The sequence below is a fragment of the Nesoenas mayeri genome (assembly GCF_963082525.1).
Source record: "Nesoenas mayeri genome assembly, chromosome: 1".
Taxonomy (NCBI): Eukaryota; Metazoa; Chordata; class Aves; order Columbiformes; family Columbidae; genus Nesoenas; species Nesoenas mayeri.
In genome coordinates, this window is record NC_137541.1 from 207,984,746 (window position 1) to 208,002,734 (window position 17,989).

Below are 17,989 nucleotides of genomic sequence, written 5' to 3' on the forward strand. Positions count from 1 at the left end.
TGGGGTGTACCGAGGGATGAATGATGCTCCAGCCTGACTTTTCGGAAATCAAAACTTTGCTTCCTGGAAGATGCGATCTGCTCAAATACTATGGCACAGGGTATTTCTCCTTAAATCAGTCTATAGACCCCCATACAATGGAGATTAACTGTTAAGAAATAAGCTTTTAGTGTTAGATCTTTGATTCATGCTTGAGGACTGCTTAAGCAACTGTCTCAACTGGAACAGCTTCAAAATTAGGTTTTCAGAGACCTTCTGTGTACAGTAATGACTTCCAGCTCAAACAAGTACAAATTCAAACAGACACATTATTTCTCTCCCCCTCTCATCCATTCACTCTCCTTTCTGAGTTTCTTATGTACCCAACTCTTCCTTGTATCCTATGCTCAACAACCTCATGGACAGTAACCCCAAAGCCTCTCATGGTACCTATCTTTTCTCATCAGCACCTCTTTCTCCCAAGCTTCCTTCAGGATTCCCCCCACACCCACCAAACTACTTTCAGCTCTACCACAGGCTGGACAATACCCCAAGCTCCCTCTCCATTGCTGCCTGGTCCCCACTGTGCTGTGCACAAAACTGTCCCCCTTCCATCTTTTCTTCTCCTTTGCAGTGTTCCTGTACAATATATGCTATCTATAGTCCTCAATTATAGTTGTGTTTGTTGGTTACTACTTTGGTAGCTCATCCTGCTGCAGTAACAAGTAACCAAGGAAGTCAGGAGTTGTCCTTGTTTTCATTGACCAGATAAATCAATGGGAATCACAAGAAACTTTGACTAACTCATGTTCCTTTCTTTCCTATGAGCCAGAAGTCCTGTGTTATATTTTAGCCACTGGCAGGTCTGTGGGGAGAACACATAACACCAGGACTCTGTATCGTGTAGACCTGGTTATAGGATTATGGAACACATGGGAAATACAAATCTTCCTGTGAAGCAGAATTTTCTGTTTTTCTGGAATCTGAATTTTTTTTTAAAAGGTATTTTGCCAACAAAAATAAATAAATGCTTAGTGGTATTTTAATGCGCAATAAAATTCATATTCTACAGAGTCCCATTATTCTGTTCCTAAACTTCTTAAAGAACATTTATTCGAAATTCTTACATGTCCTTTTAATACCACTTGCTTACATATTTCTTGAAAAAGTAGTTATTGGTAGGTAAGTGCAGACAGTTGCTCCCTGGTTGGACTTACAAGCCTGTATTCATCTTTGAATGTCATATCAATAGACTGAAATCTGAAGTGTCTTTACTTAAGGAAATCACCATTTACTTTTAAGGCAAAAATTATGATTTAGCCTTTGCAATAATTTAAGGTAACAAATTCAATTGCTAAGACATCTTCAAAGACACAGCTGGAAAAGCAACATGAAAATCTCCTCCCCCCAAAAAAGGACAGAAAAATATCAGAAAGTAGTCTGCAATCTGTGTTCAGGGCTGGCACATGAACCCCGTTCTGACAAGTACTACTTACAGAGACAGTTTGTTTTCTGACACTTGCAAACCATAGAAATGGAAAATGTGCCTATTTCCCATCCTTTAGCTATCACTGAATTTATGTAGTATTAGTTCTTTTAACAAACAGAGAGTTCCTGTTTCTTTCCTTGCTTTTGTTAAAGAAATATCTTAGTTTAACCAGTGTATATTTTTTTTTCCTTACATAAGCTTTAAAATTCCTTTGCTTTCTGCCATTAAACACAGGCAACAGCCATTCAAACTCTTTTACATTGAATCAGTTTGGTTATTTCAGGTCACTTCACCTTGGGCATTTTTTTTGCTTCTTTTTATGCTTTACTTACATGTTCTTCCATCCTCCTTCACAAAAACGTCACTTAAAACCTAAAACCTCTGGCATTTCTTGGTATTTTTTCTTCTTAAATTTCAGCTTTTTGTGTTAAGTACTAATCCAGCCAGCCTATATTTTGTATACTTGAGCAGGAATTAGATTGTATATGATAAAAGAGAATCTTGGGGATACATTCCTCTTACCTTAGAAACAGCATTTCTAAAATCATTGTTTAAATTTCTAGGACCTTTGTCTTAAATCAAATACAGAGATACAATCAGGAATTTCTCATTCTCTGTATCTTATCTTCATGTTACCTCCTGTTATTGGGTAGGAAGGTATATAAAAAGTTTAGTCATACAGCAACTGGAATAAGCACTGCATGGATAAGACAATGGACTTCTAGTGAGAAGATTTTAATTAGGTTCAGCTTCATAACACTATCCTCAGAAAAATGCATCTGAAATAAAACAGATTCAGTTTTCTAGATACTGCTTCCATGCTGAAGGTAAAATATAGATTGAGATCATAGCATTTACATTTGACATTAGTTTTTAACAGTCTTTTCTTTCTTTAATTTATTAAGAGTTCCTAAGTTTGAGGTGGGATTTTGAGATGTCTTTACTTGCAGGAACTTCTATTTTTCTCACCTTATCTTGCTCCTCCTTCTGCTGTCGCAGCTCTTCAGTCTGCATAGACTCTTGCTCTGTATTTCCAGAAACAATTTATAACTCTCACAACAACAGAAAAGAAATTCCACCATCCTGAAAAATGCTGTAACAATTAAGACAACCTCAGCTTGCCAAAGTTAGAGCTCAAGAATACAGTCAATTTACCACTATTAATCCAGTTAGTAAGCATCTTGTGATCCCCAGTAACTCTTATTAACTGTGTTATGCTTTGACTCAGATAACTATAATGAGCAACAAGCACTATGCCCTTATTAAGACCAGATTTCCAAAGGTGCACAGGCTTTTTTTTGAAGATGAAACAGGATATATTGAAAATATGAATGCTTTCATCTGCTGGAGTATTTTGTGGTGGTACTACCTAGGAATTGCAGTCAAGGATCAGAGATACTGTGTGCTCAGCTTTGTATAAAACTAATAATGAAGAGCTATTATCTGTTTCATAGCCAACAGAAAAAGGCAACAAGGAGCCACAGAGAAAAGGATAACTAGAGAACAAGAAAACAGTGGGATGATATTCATTAGCATACTTGCATTCTATAGTCATCCCAGAAAAGGTCATAGCTCCAGTACCTCAATAAAAAAAAAATCTAGAAACATCCTTGTCACAGAGGCACCCCGAGGTTAGTTTAAGGGACAACAGGGTCCAGAACAACTTTTATTAAACCAGTGAGAAACAGGGTTTTAGCACTCCAAAAGTGACTTAAATACAAGTTTGGATATCAGCTGAGGAAAATTATTAAGGGGCAGCAATTAATACGACAGGTGGTCCACAGAGTGCATGCACATGGCTTCACCCAAAACAATGCCGGAGCCATCTCTGAGTCTGGGAGGAGTACACATTTGCCTAAACACGATGTGGGATTATTCTAAAAGAGATACACGTACTCGGAGTGAGTACGGAAAGCGTACACTCGCGAATCTGCAAGGGTAAATTTATAATACACTCGCAATCCTGCGAGGGTTAATTTACTTACACATGCAAATGTGCACGGAATATTACATGTGCTTATGTGGAAGCACGGGAGGAAAATACACCCGTGATTATGCGAGGATTAATTTTACACATGCTCATATTGAGCACGGAAAGTTACACGTGCATATGTGCACAAAAAGTATAAATATACTCGCAGTCCTGTGAGGGTTAATTTTACTCACAGCCGTGGCGGCAAGGCAAGTGGAGTCTCCATCCCGGGGGGGCTCTCGGCGGCAGCATCTTGCTCGTGCTCTGACAAACCCGTGACAATGAGCGGAGTCTCAACGAGAGTCCCGTTTTTATATTGGCTGATCAGATCTGACTGTAGACATTCTAGAAGCTTCTCTGCACCCCACACTGGCTGTGGGTGCCCCTGAAGCCTCCAAACATACCCCACACTGGCCGTGGGCATCCAGCGGCTCAGTGGCGCCTCGGCACTCCCTTCTCCTAATGGCCCTGGCCAGGGTGCTCTGGGGCCAAACAAAAGAAGCTGTTAGCCTCAAGTAGCAGAGAGAGGGGGAGATGTGCCTACTCCTTCCATACGGAAGGAGGGAGGGGGAGAGACGGGGGTTTGCATCCTGCCACAATCCTCTAAAAATTAGCCTTCCCATTTCAATTTGTGACCTGCGCATAATAACATTGCCTCATTAAAAGCAAAAGCACCTGTCTACAAGTGATCAGATAAACACCAAGTTAATGGTTTCTCTGATGGTATTTTTTTCATAGGACAGCATTTAACCAGAGCTCTGGATAACATACTCATTTCATAGTGATCAGTGCTAAGATAATAATAAGGTTTACCAGTAGTTGCTACTGGAAGTTTTCTATGATTTTGTATTTCTACAAGGTGCAGGCAAAAAGGTTATATTTGTGGTCCAAATAAAGCAAAAGGGGTAGAAAAGTATCTTCCAGGCTTATTGTCATGACGTATCTCAGAGAATGAGGATCTTGCTAAATTTCAAAATGTTATTGTCACCATTCCTGCAGAATTATTCTTCCCATCTGCACAAAATACTCATTAATCACAGTTAAATCTCAAGTATGTAGCAAAGTACATGGTTTCTCAAAATGAATGTAGAGAAGTAAGTCTTGATTTAACCTATAGATCCTGGATACCTTGATACCTCGACCAAATGTGTTAGTATAAATAAAATGACAGTATAATTGCAAGAACTTCAATTATGATAATTAGACAACATTCATGCTTCACTGATACCACAATTATGCTGCTGCAACTATTCCAGCATCATAGCTTGGATACTGCATCATTCTTCTATCAGCAATAACTTGAATCTAAGGTTGGGCTGAATTCAGAATTGCTAATTTTACGTAAATAGTTTAATAGAATGATGTTCTTAATATACGCTCTAGAAGTTTTTATTTATTGCTACCTTTCCAAACTTAAAAAAAAGCTTTGGAAGTAAAACAAAAAAAAAATGTTTTAGTTCCAGGTGAAACTCTGGTGTCTCACACCGAAATTAACGTTTTAGGATGGCTACAATGAGATCTTTACCCTAAAGGCGGAGTGTAGAGCAGGAAATTTGGTGGGAATAATAGAAATTCTTTAATTCTATTGATTACAGCATCTTCAATGGAAATAAGCTCCATCAACACCCTGAAATTACCAGGAATATCTCTGTCATACATGTGATTTACCTTAAGTTTGGCATAGACTTGAAACCAACAGCATTTATGGTTGTGTTGGTATAGTTGCATCTGAACTCACTATCTCTGCTGAGAGGGGGAGAATATTCTATTAGTTCTGTACCACCCTGTCTTGGTATTTTGTTTCTGGGATCTAAGATAGAACTACAAACTCATAGAAATATTTAAGCATGGTCAGAGGTATCTCAGAGATCTTCACCAAAGTGCTTTTTTCCTCTTATGCAGGTATGCCCAGCAATGGCTTAGTATATTTTGATTAGTATAGTGGACTTGCTCTGTTATCACTTATGCTGCAATAGGCCAGAATTTCAATATAGGCACCTGAATGTTTCCCATAATTTTTTGTCATTTTCCATAAAAATTTCCAATAGAATAAGAGGAACATCTGTTTCCTTACTCTTTATGAAGATAGACAGAAATTAGACACCAATGCTAGTCCTGAGGTCACCCAAGAATTTATGTAATCTGCAGAATCCCTCTAGGAAAAAAAAAATATCTATCTTTAGACCAGTATAGATAATTATATTTTTGTGCATATGTGTATATGCATACACATGCAGACAACTATACATGTAGAATTTAGACTACATTTGTATTCACATATACATATACATGCACAAAGTTTATATTGTCTATATCAACATATAAAGAACTGGTTTACTTGTAGAGCTGCAGCTTAAAATGCAAATTGAACTGCACTTTATTTTTTATAGTGCTTCATTTTGTGCAGTTTTGAGCAGTTACTGGTCAGAGAAGAAATGCAGCAGACCATTGTTAGACAATTTTGTGCTAAATGATTCCTGACTTGCATGCAATGTGACCCAGTTGACAATATTTGTAGAGAGGTATTTTGTTGTCCTTTGTGAAACAATTTAGAGGGAGGGAAAAATCTGAGGTTTATTATTAAGTTTCCTCTGGACGCTGAGGTAGGATGTAGAGATTTAACTAGATTATGTAGAGGTTGGGCATCTAACCTACCTTAGTTTTCTAGGCTCTTTTTAGAGAAAGAACTTCTCTTTTCTCTCTGAGTCTATGCCCATTGCCCAGCTGAGGTCATTCCTGACTCCCAGGCCAAGTGTTGTAAAGACCCTGATATTTGCACTATGTAGAGTTATCTAACAGACTGGGAACATCAGGGTCTCCCTTGTAGCTCTAAACCCTCCACCCTAAAACATGCATGTACCTGAAAGAGAAGGAGGGCTATTTCTTAGTCTGCAAGAGTGGTGTTTTTACAGCCTGATGCTCAGGCTTGTGTTACATGCCTTGGAGAATGTTCTGACTTGGCAGGGAATTGTGCATGGACAGCTGGACAAGTTTCGAGAAATCAGTTGAATGCACAAAGCACAAAGCAAGCATGGCTTAGCTACCTCTGGTGGAGTGTAAGGTTTATGGAAGACTCTCTGTAGAACCATACCCAGGCTGCTTCTTAGGTAAAAAGGTAAAATGAGTTACTTTACTCAAAAAAAAAAAAAAAAAAAGAAAAAGTATATATATATATATATATATATATATATGTATATATATATATGCATATATAAAATTCCAGGAGTACAGTATTAAACACACTGCACAAACATGGAGCAAACTTGGAATCTGCTTTGTTTGCCATCATGGCTGTACCTGTATTTGTCTGCTATTGCAAGATGGGACAAAAGATGCCCCAGATATCCTTGTCCATCTCCTTTTATCATAGAGAAAACCCATACAATAATTTTACACAAATTTTATTCACAATGAGTGAAGTTCAGTGAGCTGAATCCCACCTGGTGTACTCACATGCATAGCAGCTGTTACGAAAATCTCACTCCATTCAAATCTACCTGTTTGTGTATCTCAGCCATAATCAGTTCAGCCAGCAGCTGAGGAAGCAGTTCAGACTCCAGATCATTAACCTCCCAGTGGTAAAGCCAGGAGTGGAGATGTTGCAGAAAGTGCTTACTGCGAACCTTGCCTGCCTCCTACAAGTAGCCCCACGACTGCTTCCCACATCTGTAACTCACACAAACCAAGCGTGGCTCATTTCAATAGTGATTAGTGATAAATAAAGATATGTGAAATTTTATCCTTATCCCCTGTGGTCTGTTAGTTTTGCTCATTTTCCTGAGGCTTCAGTCCGTGGAATCAGCGGTTTGGGTACCAGTCCATTTTGTGATCCACAACACAACACGTCCCATTAGAGGAGCAACAGGCTGGAGCAAAGAAGTTATTGGAGCATCTCACTATTTCTCATTTGAAATGCTGTTTGCTTTGCCCATTGTTAATCAGCAGAAAATCCTGCTGCCTCAACGAAGTGAAACCATGGTAAAAAAGTAAATCCTCAAACTCTTAGCACCAATCGTAAAAGGAAGAAAAACACTAAACATTTATGGTCATCCTTTTGGGGGTTATTTACTTATTACTTAATGGCAGAATGTCTACAGTAGTTTAAAATTTTAGACTGAGGCAGTAATCATGTTTTAATTGAATTATTTAAAGTGTGTAATTTGTCAGATCTAAGATTAATTTTAATTACTTAATAAATTGCTTTGGTGTCATGTTTGAATCTAATTTTGAGAACTATATTTCTTGAAAATTACTGAATTGATTAATATTAAAAAGTATTCAAATCAAGCAATTATTTAAGCAGTTAATTACTTAATGTGAACTTAAAAATGAGAGGAATGAATGTCAGCTAAACAGCATTAGAGTTTGACCCTGAATTCTGCTCACAGTCAATATTTTTGCTACATTCAGCGAAAGCCAATTAAATTAATGGAAATTAATGTGAGTTTGAGTGTTCAAGGAATGAAAGCTATCTACTCTAACCGCTTATGTATGTCTGTGTCCTCCCACAAAGTGTTTGAGAGAACATACAAATAGGTAGAAATATTAGAGGTCGGCGGAAGAATTCCACCTTTCCAGGTAGGAGTGTTCAAAAAAACATGAGGAATCTGAATTTGTTTAGAAAGTATCATTCAAATGGAAGGAATTATGATTACAGGCATTTGGTAAAAGTTTCTGAGATGTTGTAAGGGAAGATATTCTAAATATTTGTAGTTTGTAAAGTTAAAAATTACCATCCAGGAAATATGCTTTTCTGTATAGAGAAAGCCAGATTATTCAACTCACATACTCTTGCTTTAAGCCAAATAACTGATATTTCATATTGCAAAGAAGAAATAAACATATGCAAGCATGAAACACTAATATGTCCATCTGAAAGAGTTAAATTCAGAGTAAATAAGGAAAGAACCAGAACCGTAATTTCCAAGTCTAACATGCCCACAATCTAGCTCATGTTTATATGCTAAAGTTCTCTTTACAGGAGTTGAACAAATTGGATGTACAATGAAAGTGGCCTTAAGCAACTACCTAGGGGAAGAAATTGATTGCCTAATTTTATCTAAAAGTCAAACAAATTAGTGTTGAAATCCTTAGGGACACTTAATGATCACACAGGAGTTGGGGTTACTTATTGGTAGCAAAGAAGATTTAGTGCATTTTTGAGCTTTTGCTGCTTTTTCACTTTATGCATAACATTTGTTTTATCCCTATTAAGCTTCAGATTTCATGACATTAATCAGCTACTGCTTAACTGGTAATTAAGAGACAGAGCAGCATAACACAATCTAAAAAGTCAGAGGGCTCTCTGATTCTCACCTCGCTTCATTTTTTATAGCAGAAAACATCACTGACTCACTAGGCAAGATGAACACAGTGCAGGTGTGAACCAGGCTGTGCAGCTGGCAATAAGTGGGAGTTCCCCTCTACCAGCTTTTCTGGCTGTGGTCACTGATGATTAGTTTATCACCATTCAAAAGGAAATTATCTTAGCAAAAAAATGAGGTTGTTGAGATAAACTGTGTTTCTTGGAGTTCCTCTGTGACATTTAGACCAACTCAGCTCCTTAAGGCAGCTTTCTTTCTTGCTGTTCTTTGTCAGGAAAGTTCCTCCTATGTCAATTCAATTGCCAGCAAGTCTGCAGATCATTCTGATCTGGGAGGGAACTGAGTAATTAGACAGAATCAAGCTGTGGAGTGACCTGGTGGCAACTGGGGCTGCAGGCAATGTCTGGGAGATTCAGTACCAATAAACATCTGTCTAAATACTCATGAGGAATTTGGTGATGTATGAACAGCCAAGCATCTGTGGTGCCTATGGGGAAAGTTGGTAAAATGTACAGAATGAGGGGACTAATTAGTTGCTATTGCTGCCTTAAAGAAAGTTAGAGCTAATGGCATCACTGCTTCCAAACTCTTGGCTTCTACACTTCATCTCTGGTGAAAAAAACATTAAAAAACCAACAAACAAACAACAAAAAAACCCCTGGTGCCTTGAAATTGCCTTTCCAGGTTTGATAATTCTGTTGTGTTGGGAAATGTGTTGCCAGTCTAATCTTATGCTTGTCAGATCTTTCCATTCAAACTTAGCTCTTCCCACTTCCTGATAATACGCTGTTGTTATTTTGATTTTCCTACAACCCTGTCTCTCTGTGTAAAAGGAGTTTCTAGACAAATTTGTGTCTTCCTGCATGCTAAATTCTCTGCCAGAATCTGATATTTACAGTCATCTGACAGGGAATTGGCTCATTCCCTGTGAGGCATGCAGTGAATGTGGAGCTTCTTGCTCTCACAAGAAAAATAAAATCTTTTTGCTTCTGTATTAGACCATGACACAGAAGAAAAAAAAAAAAAAATCCTGTTTCCAGAGCATTTTAATGAGCTTTGGTAAATCTTGTAAATATATTAAATTTTGGCCTTCAATGTAGAAAGAGTATACATACACATATATATTTATGTACATTTACATATAAGTTGGGTGTATGTAATTTGATAAATATATGTCCAATTGCTGAAATGTTCCTCAAATAAAAGCTTTAATAATGGAGGAGCTAATATTTGTGAGTTGATGAGACAGTGTTTATAACGTTAGAATACCCAAAATGACCCTATTCTTGCATGATGGGACTGTAGAATAGGAATATGACTGTAGATGGGTGTCACGAGTCTAGAGAAAGGAAAACTGGGACCTATAAAAAGCTCAGACTCTCCTTAACTAACACCTTGTGCAACACAAGAAGTTTCCTACTCCAACTGCCTCACTAAGGAGAAAAAACTAAACAGCGGGGTTAATGCACTCCACTAGAGTTAAGTGACATCTCTGTGTTTTTTCCCTTTCTTAATTGCAAAAGTTTGGGCATGCGGGGAAAAATATCATTAGGAACACTTATGTGGCTCCATTGTGTGCACTTCCCTACTTTGATGTACATTCCTGTATAACCTCAGGGAGGTGAGTCGTAAGACTCACATTTTTAGGGACATTTTAGGCACTTACACAGGACTTAGATTTCCCTGAGCTGGGGAAAATTTGTGTTTAGAGGTATGTAAGCAATTCATTCTGGTCTGGTTTATTACCTTTCCGAGTACAATTAGTTGAAGCCATATAAATATTTAAGATTACCTAAACAGAGAGATAGATACTCCATATAAATTACTCATGTAGAGTGATCCTACCACCTAAAAATAGGCTGGAGTGGAATTCAGAACCATGAATCAAAGGAATCAATGAATCTCTGAATTTTTATTCAAGCAGAAAGAGGCCACATTATGAAATGATTAAACCACTCAGCTGTGAGTAGGAGTCCAGTGTTCTGATCTGCCTTCTTAGGATAATTTATGGTTGTTGCTTGGAAATAATTTCACAGAAGTAATCATTAGATCAGAGGTGAACAACCTCCAGGCTAGCCAACAAGGCTAGATCATTCAGCACATACACACCCTCAGAAGAGAACTCAGTTCTCTGGAATAAGAGTGGATAGATATAACCCATACCCAGCCCTCAGTCAGATCCCTGTGCTTCGGTGAGGTTCAAGCCTCCCTCTGTCAGGCAATATTTCTTACTGACTGACCGCAAAGCCCTGCATGATACCAATACATATATGTCTAAATACTCATGTGCAATGTGGTGATATATGAACATGTGAGCATCTGTGGTAGTGCAGGAAAAGTCTGTAAAATGTACAAAAGGAGCAAAAGGAGACTAATGGCTTGTTATTGCTGTAAGTCTGTGTTATGGAAGCATATCCTAGCTGCTATACGTTACCTGGAATTAAAAAAAAAAAAATAAATTAATTCAATCAATGAACAAAAAAAAAAAACCAAAACCAAACCAAATCAAACCAAACCAAACCAAACAAAAAAACAACAACAAACAGAAAAACACCCCAGTGCCTTGAAATTGCCTTTTTGATGTACCCATCACACGAATGAGGGGCAACAGGCAGCGACTGAACACAGGAGGTTCCATTTGAATATGAGGAGAAATGTTTTTCCTTTGAGGTGCCAGAGCCTGGACCATGCTGCCCAGAGAGGTTGTGGAGTCTCCTTCTCTGGAGACATTTGAACCCACCTGGACACATTCCTGTGTGATCTGCTCTGGTGACCCTGCGTTGACAGGTGGGTTGGACTGGTTGATCTCCAGAGGTCCCTAACCAGTCTGTGATTCTGTGATCATATGTACAAGCAGCCTAGATACCTGAGCACCACCCAGAATAATCACTCTGCTAAAAGCACATCTGCTCTTTTGGTACTAAACCACTTATTCTGAGCATCAATTTACCCCATTGTTTCTCTTTTCTTTACAAGTCATAGTAGGTAGAGAAGACAGAACTATGTATTCTTAAACAGCTGAGTTAGATCTATATTTCAAACAAGATCCTTTTCAGTTGTTTTTTATCTGTTTTATTTCGTTACTTTGGCTGTGTGTTTTTTGTTTGTTTGGTTTGGTTTTTTGGTTTGTTGTTTTCGGTTTTTTTTTGCTGTTGTGTTTTTTGTTGTTTGTTTTTTTTGGTTTTTTTTTTAGTAGAATTACTACTGAAATGATGCTGGTAACAAAAATGATATGCAATCAAGCACAAGATGATTTCAGAAATAGATTTATGCTAAAATCACATCTTTTACATTAAGCAATTCATTGCTCTAATCAGTTTTTCTTTCAGCTTTTCCACCCTTTACCATTAAAATAAGCAGGATTATTAAAGTGCATAAGCTTAGTCATTAGCAGATTGCTGAGATGCTGTGGTGATTGACGTCTGTCTTTTTCTATATTAGCAGCTTAATCTGCTGGTATGGCCAATCAAAACAAAAAGTAGGTTGATTATTTGGTGAGTGTTTAACTCTTAACAGATAATTTAACTCCCTATACAATCAGAATACTGATATTCTTTTAGAGTTCACATAATACAGGCAAACAATTCTGAAGGCTTTCAAGTTACTGTGCCATCAGATTTGAAACAAGTATGTGAGGCAAAACTCTTGTTTAAAAGCCTTGTCACTATTTTTTTCCTGCCTGATAAATGTAATTCATTGTGTATGTATCTACATAAAACACCTTGAAATTGTAAAATGTCTTGAAAGTGGATGTGAAGTTTAGTTTTGTTCAGCAAGTTTTGCAATTACTCTTATTTCAGTGAAAAAAAAAAAAAAAGAAAAAAAAAAGAAAAGAAAGCTATTTAATTGAAGTTTAGTTTGCCTTCAGAATGATTCCTTGGAGCTACCTTATTGTGCTTGTATTTTCACTTCCAACCAAAGTGACCTTACATTTTGTAAACAAGGTCTTTGAAGAAGGAAAGCAGTGTTTTTGTGCTATTTCACTGCCAGCTGCACTGCCTTTCATCTTCTTTTCTATTATAGAACTTTTTTCAAAGGAAACAACAATGGGATTTTTGTAATTAACTGTACACCTTCACCTGCATCTCATGGTTAAAATATTTAAATTAGCAGTGTTTCAGATTGAAGTGAACAATGCTGCACTGAATCAGAAGCAGCAAACCTTTTCACAAAAAACTGCATGATAAAGATGCTTGAGCACTGAGTGCTCCTTAAATCAGAATGTACAAAACACTCTTAAAACGTCTTTAAAAACCAAATGAAACTGAATTTAGGAGTAGCAGTAAAAGCTCTTTCCATTAATATTCCATGTTTCATCTAACATCTACAAAAGCCTAGGAAGCACTGGTTGATTGAACTTTAGAAAACTGTCACTATACTGCTGCACTGACATAAACTGAGGAGATGAGCACAGGTCTACATTCAAGCTGAATACGGTATTGTTCAGAGTTGCCATTTTTTTAATTAAGTCATTGAAACCAACTTATACGCTGATGTACAACCTAAGCACGCACAAAATGCATTGACTTAAATCTCAAAAAAAAAAAAAGGTGTTTTCAGTTAATGGAGATTCCTTCACTTTTGGAAGAACTGAGAATACATACATGGAAAACTGCTGTAACTGTGTTAGTTTCATACTTGAAGTACATATAATTTAAAATATCCTAATCAATAAGAAACAATAAAAAATAGAACATTTGTTTTCTAATGGATTACAGTCATCAAGGTTCTAGGAATGCTACTGTTTCATCTGCAGCTGGTACTACAAGCAGATCACTGAGAAAATCAGGGCATTATCATAATTCCTCATGTATAAAGTGGGCTGGGAAATAATAGTTACATGTAAGGCAGTAATCTGAGATTTTTTCAAAACTAATTGTCGTTTTTCATCTTGAGTTAGTATCAAAGTGTTAAATACAATCAATGATCTCTATGTGCTGTTTTAAGCATCCGAGGAAGTACATTTCGCCTAAAAAAAAAAATTAAAAAAAAAATAAAAAAAAGAAAAAGAAAATTAAGTGAAGCCCTCAGACATTTATGTGTATTCATTATATGACAGTAAAACTAGTAGTAACCTAAAATTCACTAAATTAATGCTTGGACCGTACATCCTTGGACCCCAGGATGCTTGGATTCAGGGATTTTTAAATAGTTCTACTGAATACACTGCCACAGTGTGAAATGTAAGATGGTGTGTCTTTCCCAACTAAATTCATGAAGGTAACTAAGCATTTCATGACTAAAGATGTAATTTGTCATATTAATGAAATATTCCTTTTAAGAAATCTATACACAGCCTATTCTGCTGGTGAATAATTTATGCAGACAATAGTGTTCTCTGAAAAAGGGTTCTCATTACCATTGCAAAGGAAAGGTAGTATGTGATCTCTCTGACCATATATCCTATTGCGATGCTAAGAGCACTTTACTGTATGATTGAAAGACTTTTCTCCGATAAATACAGTTATGTGACAGCAATAAAGCATTGCCTATTAAGGAAAAAAATGGTATTCATTTTTTCCTGCAGTTTTAAGTTTCTGGGCTATATGTTCCACTCAGAATCTCAGGTTAAGCCTGCCTGTCCCTGGATACCTACAAAAGTGCCAAAGAAAGGAAAATAGTATCAAAATTTAAACTGGAAGGGACCTCTGGAGTTCATCTGATCAAAGTGTCTCCAAAGACAATCAGAATAGAGCTTCTTTCAAAGTTAGATATCAGTTTGAAATTAGATTCTGTTGATCAGAGCTTTGTCCAGTTGAATTCTCAGTATCTCCAAGAATGGAGATTTTGCAAACTGTTCAGTCAATGGTGAAAGAGAAAAAACTTTGAGAGGTGACCCATCTTCCTGAAAATCTGAATCCCTCTTTAAAAGTGTCTTTCCAGCCATTAAATATATATGTATATATATACACACACATAAAAATAAAAAGACTGTACTTCTTATCAGTGAAGTGTCCAATTTGAAGAAAAAGCAATCAAATCCTAAAATTTTCTCTCTATATATGCTGTAGCAGAAAATCGTATCAGACTTGTGGTCAACAATATTATGTTCTCTGTTTTGTGACTGAATGCTTTATGATGAATTAGACTGAAAGAACTTGTCTGTGGATATTAAAATAAGGTATCTTTTAGTAGGTAGTCATCCTTTTTTGTTTATTTTTTGTACTCCATGGTTCTTGATCCCTAGAGCTAGTGGAAAAGGCACCACTGATTTAGTACCTCATTCTGGTGATATCTTACATTTGAGGTTTACTTTAGAACAGGATAGTGCTGAGCAATAAAATTTAGAGACTGGTGTATATCCTTTAAAGAAAATCAAACATATCTCATTGTATTGGGATCAACATTACGAAGGCTATTATTAAGCAGTGTCTATATGGATTATTGCTGTTGTTTTTTGTTGTTGTTGTTGTTTTGGTTTGATTTGGTTTGTTTTTCTTTTTTTTTTTGTTTTAATTTTTTTTTTTTTTTAAATTTATTTTTCATCACAGGGCCTTATGAAGCAACAGGACAGGTCTTGGCAAAAGAAAATTGTATTGCTGGAGTAGTGAAATCCCCTGATATGGCTTTTTATTAGTCTCTGTTATTTTTTAACCCAAACAGTATCACAGTATCACAGTATGTTCTGGATTGGAAGGGACCTCAAAAGATCATCTAGTCCAATCCCCCTGCTGGAGCAGGAACGCCTAAGTGAGGTTGCACAGGAACATGTCCAGGTGGGTCTTGAATGTCTCCAGAGAAGGAGACTCCACAACCCCCCTGGGCAGCCTGTTCCAGTGCTCTGTCACCCTTACTGAGAAGAAGTTTCTTCTCAAATTTAAGTGGAACCTCTTGTGTTCCAGCTTGATCCCATTGCCCCTTGTCCTATCATTGTTTGCCAACGAGAAGAGCCTGGCTCCATCCTCATGGCACTCATCTTTTATATATTTATAAACATTAATAAGGTCACCCCTCAGTCTCCTCTTCTCCAAACTAAAGAGACCCAGCTCCCTCAGCCTTTCCTCATAAGGGAGGTGCTCCACTCCCTTAATCATCTTGGTTGCCCTACGCTGGACCCTCTCCAGCAGTTCCTTGTCCTTCTTGAACTGAGGGGCCCAGAACTGGACACAATATTCCAGATGGGGTCTCACCAGGGCAGAGTAGAGGGGAAGGAGGACCTCTCTTGATCTACTAACCACCCCCCTTCTAATACATCCCAGGATGCCATTGGCCTTCCTGGCCACAAGGGCACAGTGCTGGCTCATGGTCATCCTGTTGTCCACCAGGATCCCCAGGTCCCTTTCCCCTACACTGCTCTCTAATATGTAATTTCCCAACCGATACTGGAACCTGGGGTTGTTCCTGCCCAGATGCAGGACTCTACACTTTTCCTTGTTAAATTTCATTAGGTTATTCCCCGCCCAACTCTCCAGCCTGTCTAGGTCTCGCTGGATGGCAGCACAGCCTTCTGGCGTGTCAGCCACTCCTCCCAGCTTAGTGTCATCAGCAAACTTGCTGATAGTACACTCTATTCCCTCGTCTAAGTCGTTAATGAATATATTGAATAATACTGGCCCCAGTACTGACCCCTGAGGTACTCCACTAGATACTGGTCTCCAACTAGACTTCGCACCATTGACTACCACTCTCTGGCTTCTCTCCTTAAGCCAGTTTGTAACCCACCTCACTACTCTATTGTCTAGACCACACCTCTGCAACTTAGCAACTAGGATGCTGTGGGAGACTGTGTCAAAGGCTTTACTGAAGTCAAGGTAGACCACATCCACGGCTCTGCCATCATCCATCCACCTTGTAACATTCTCATAAAAGGCTATGAGGTTGGTCAAGCATGACCTACCCTTGGTAAAGCCATGCTGACTGCCCCTAATAACCTTCTTATCCTTGATATGCCTTGAGATAGCACCAAGGATAAGTTGTTCCATTACTTTCCCAGGGACAGAGGTGAGGCTGACCGGTCTATAGTTACCCGGGTCCTCCTTCTTGCCCTTTTTGAAGATTGGAGTGACATTTGCTTTCCTCCAATCCTCGGGCACCTCTCCCGTTTCCCAAGACTTGGCAAAGATGATGGAGAGCGGTCCAGCAATGACCTCAGCCAGCTCCCTCAGCACCCGCGGATGCATCCCATCTGGACCCATGGATTTATGGATGTCCAGTCTATTTAATTGCTCCTTAACCCAGTCCTCATCAACTAAAGCAAGCTCCTCCATTGACCTCGCTTCATCTGGGGTCTCAGGGGTACAGGGCTCCCCAGGACAGCCTCCGGCAGAGTAGACAGAGACAAAGAAGGCATTCAGTAATTCTGCCTTCTCTGTATCTTCCGCCACCAGGGCACCCACCCCATTCCTCAGTGGGCCTACATTGCCTCTGGTATTAGTTTTATCCGCTATGTATTTGAAAAAGTTCTTTTTGCTGTCCTTGACCCCTCTCGCCAGCTGTAATTCTAAGGAGGCCTTGGCTATCCTAGCTGCCTTCCTACATCCTCTAACAGCAGCCTTATATTCCTCCCAAGTGGCCAGCCCCTGCTTCCATGACCTGTAAACTCTCCTCTTCTGCTTGAACATACCCAACAGATTCCTATTCAACCACGCAGGCCTCCTGGCTCCCTTCCTTGACTTCCTACGTGTGGGGATGCTCTGATCCTGAGCGCGGAAGAAGCAATCTCTGAATGCAATCCAGCTCTCTTGGGCCCCTTTTCCTTCAAGCAGTCTTGCCCATGGGATTTCCCCCAGCAATTGCTTGAAAAGGCCAAAGTTAGCCCTGCTAAAGTCCAGGGTTGCAATTCTACTTGCTATTCTGTTCCTGCCACACAAGATGCTGAACTCCACCATCTCGTGGTCACTGTAACCCAGGCAGCCCTCAACCTTTACTGCTTCGACCAGACCCTCCTTGTTAGTGAGGATGAGATCCAGCAGTGCACCTCTCCTAGTCGGCTCCTCCACCATCTGCATGAGGAAGTTCTCTTCAATGCACTGGAGGAACCTCCTGGACTGTGGCTGGCTGGCTGAATGGTCCTTCCAGCAAACATCAGGGAAGTTAAAATCACCCACAACAACCAGGGCCTGTGACTGCGAGGCCACTCTCAGCTGCCCATAGAAGGCCTCATCAACTTCCTCAGCCTGATCTGGTGGCCTGTAACAGACGCCCACAACAGTGTCACCCCTGCCAGCCTGCCCCTTGATCCTGACCCATACACTCTCAACTCGCTCATCATCCACTCCTGGGCAG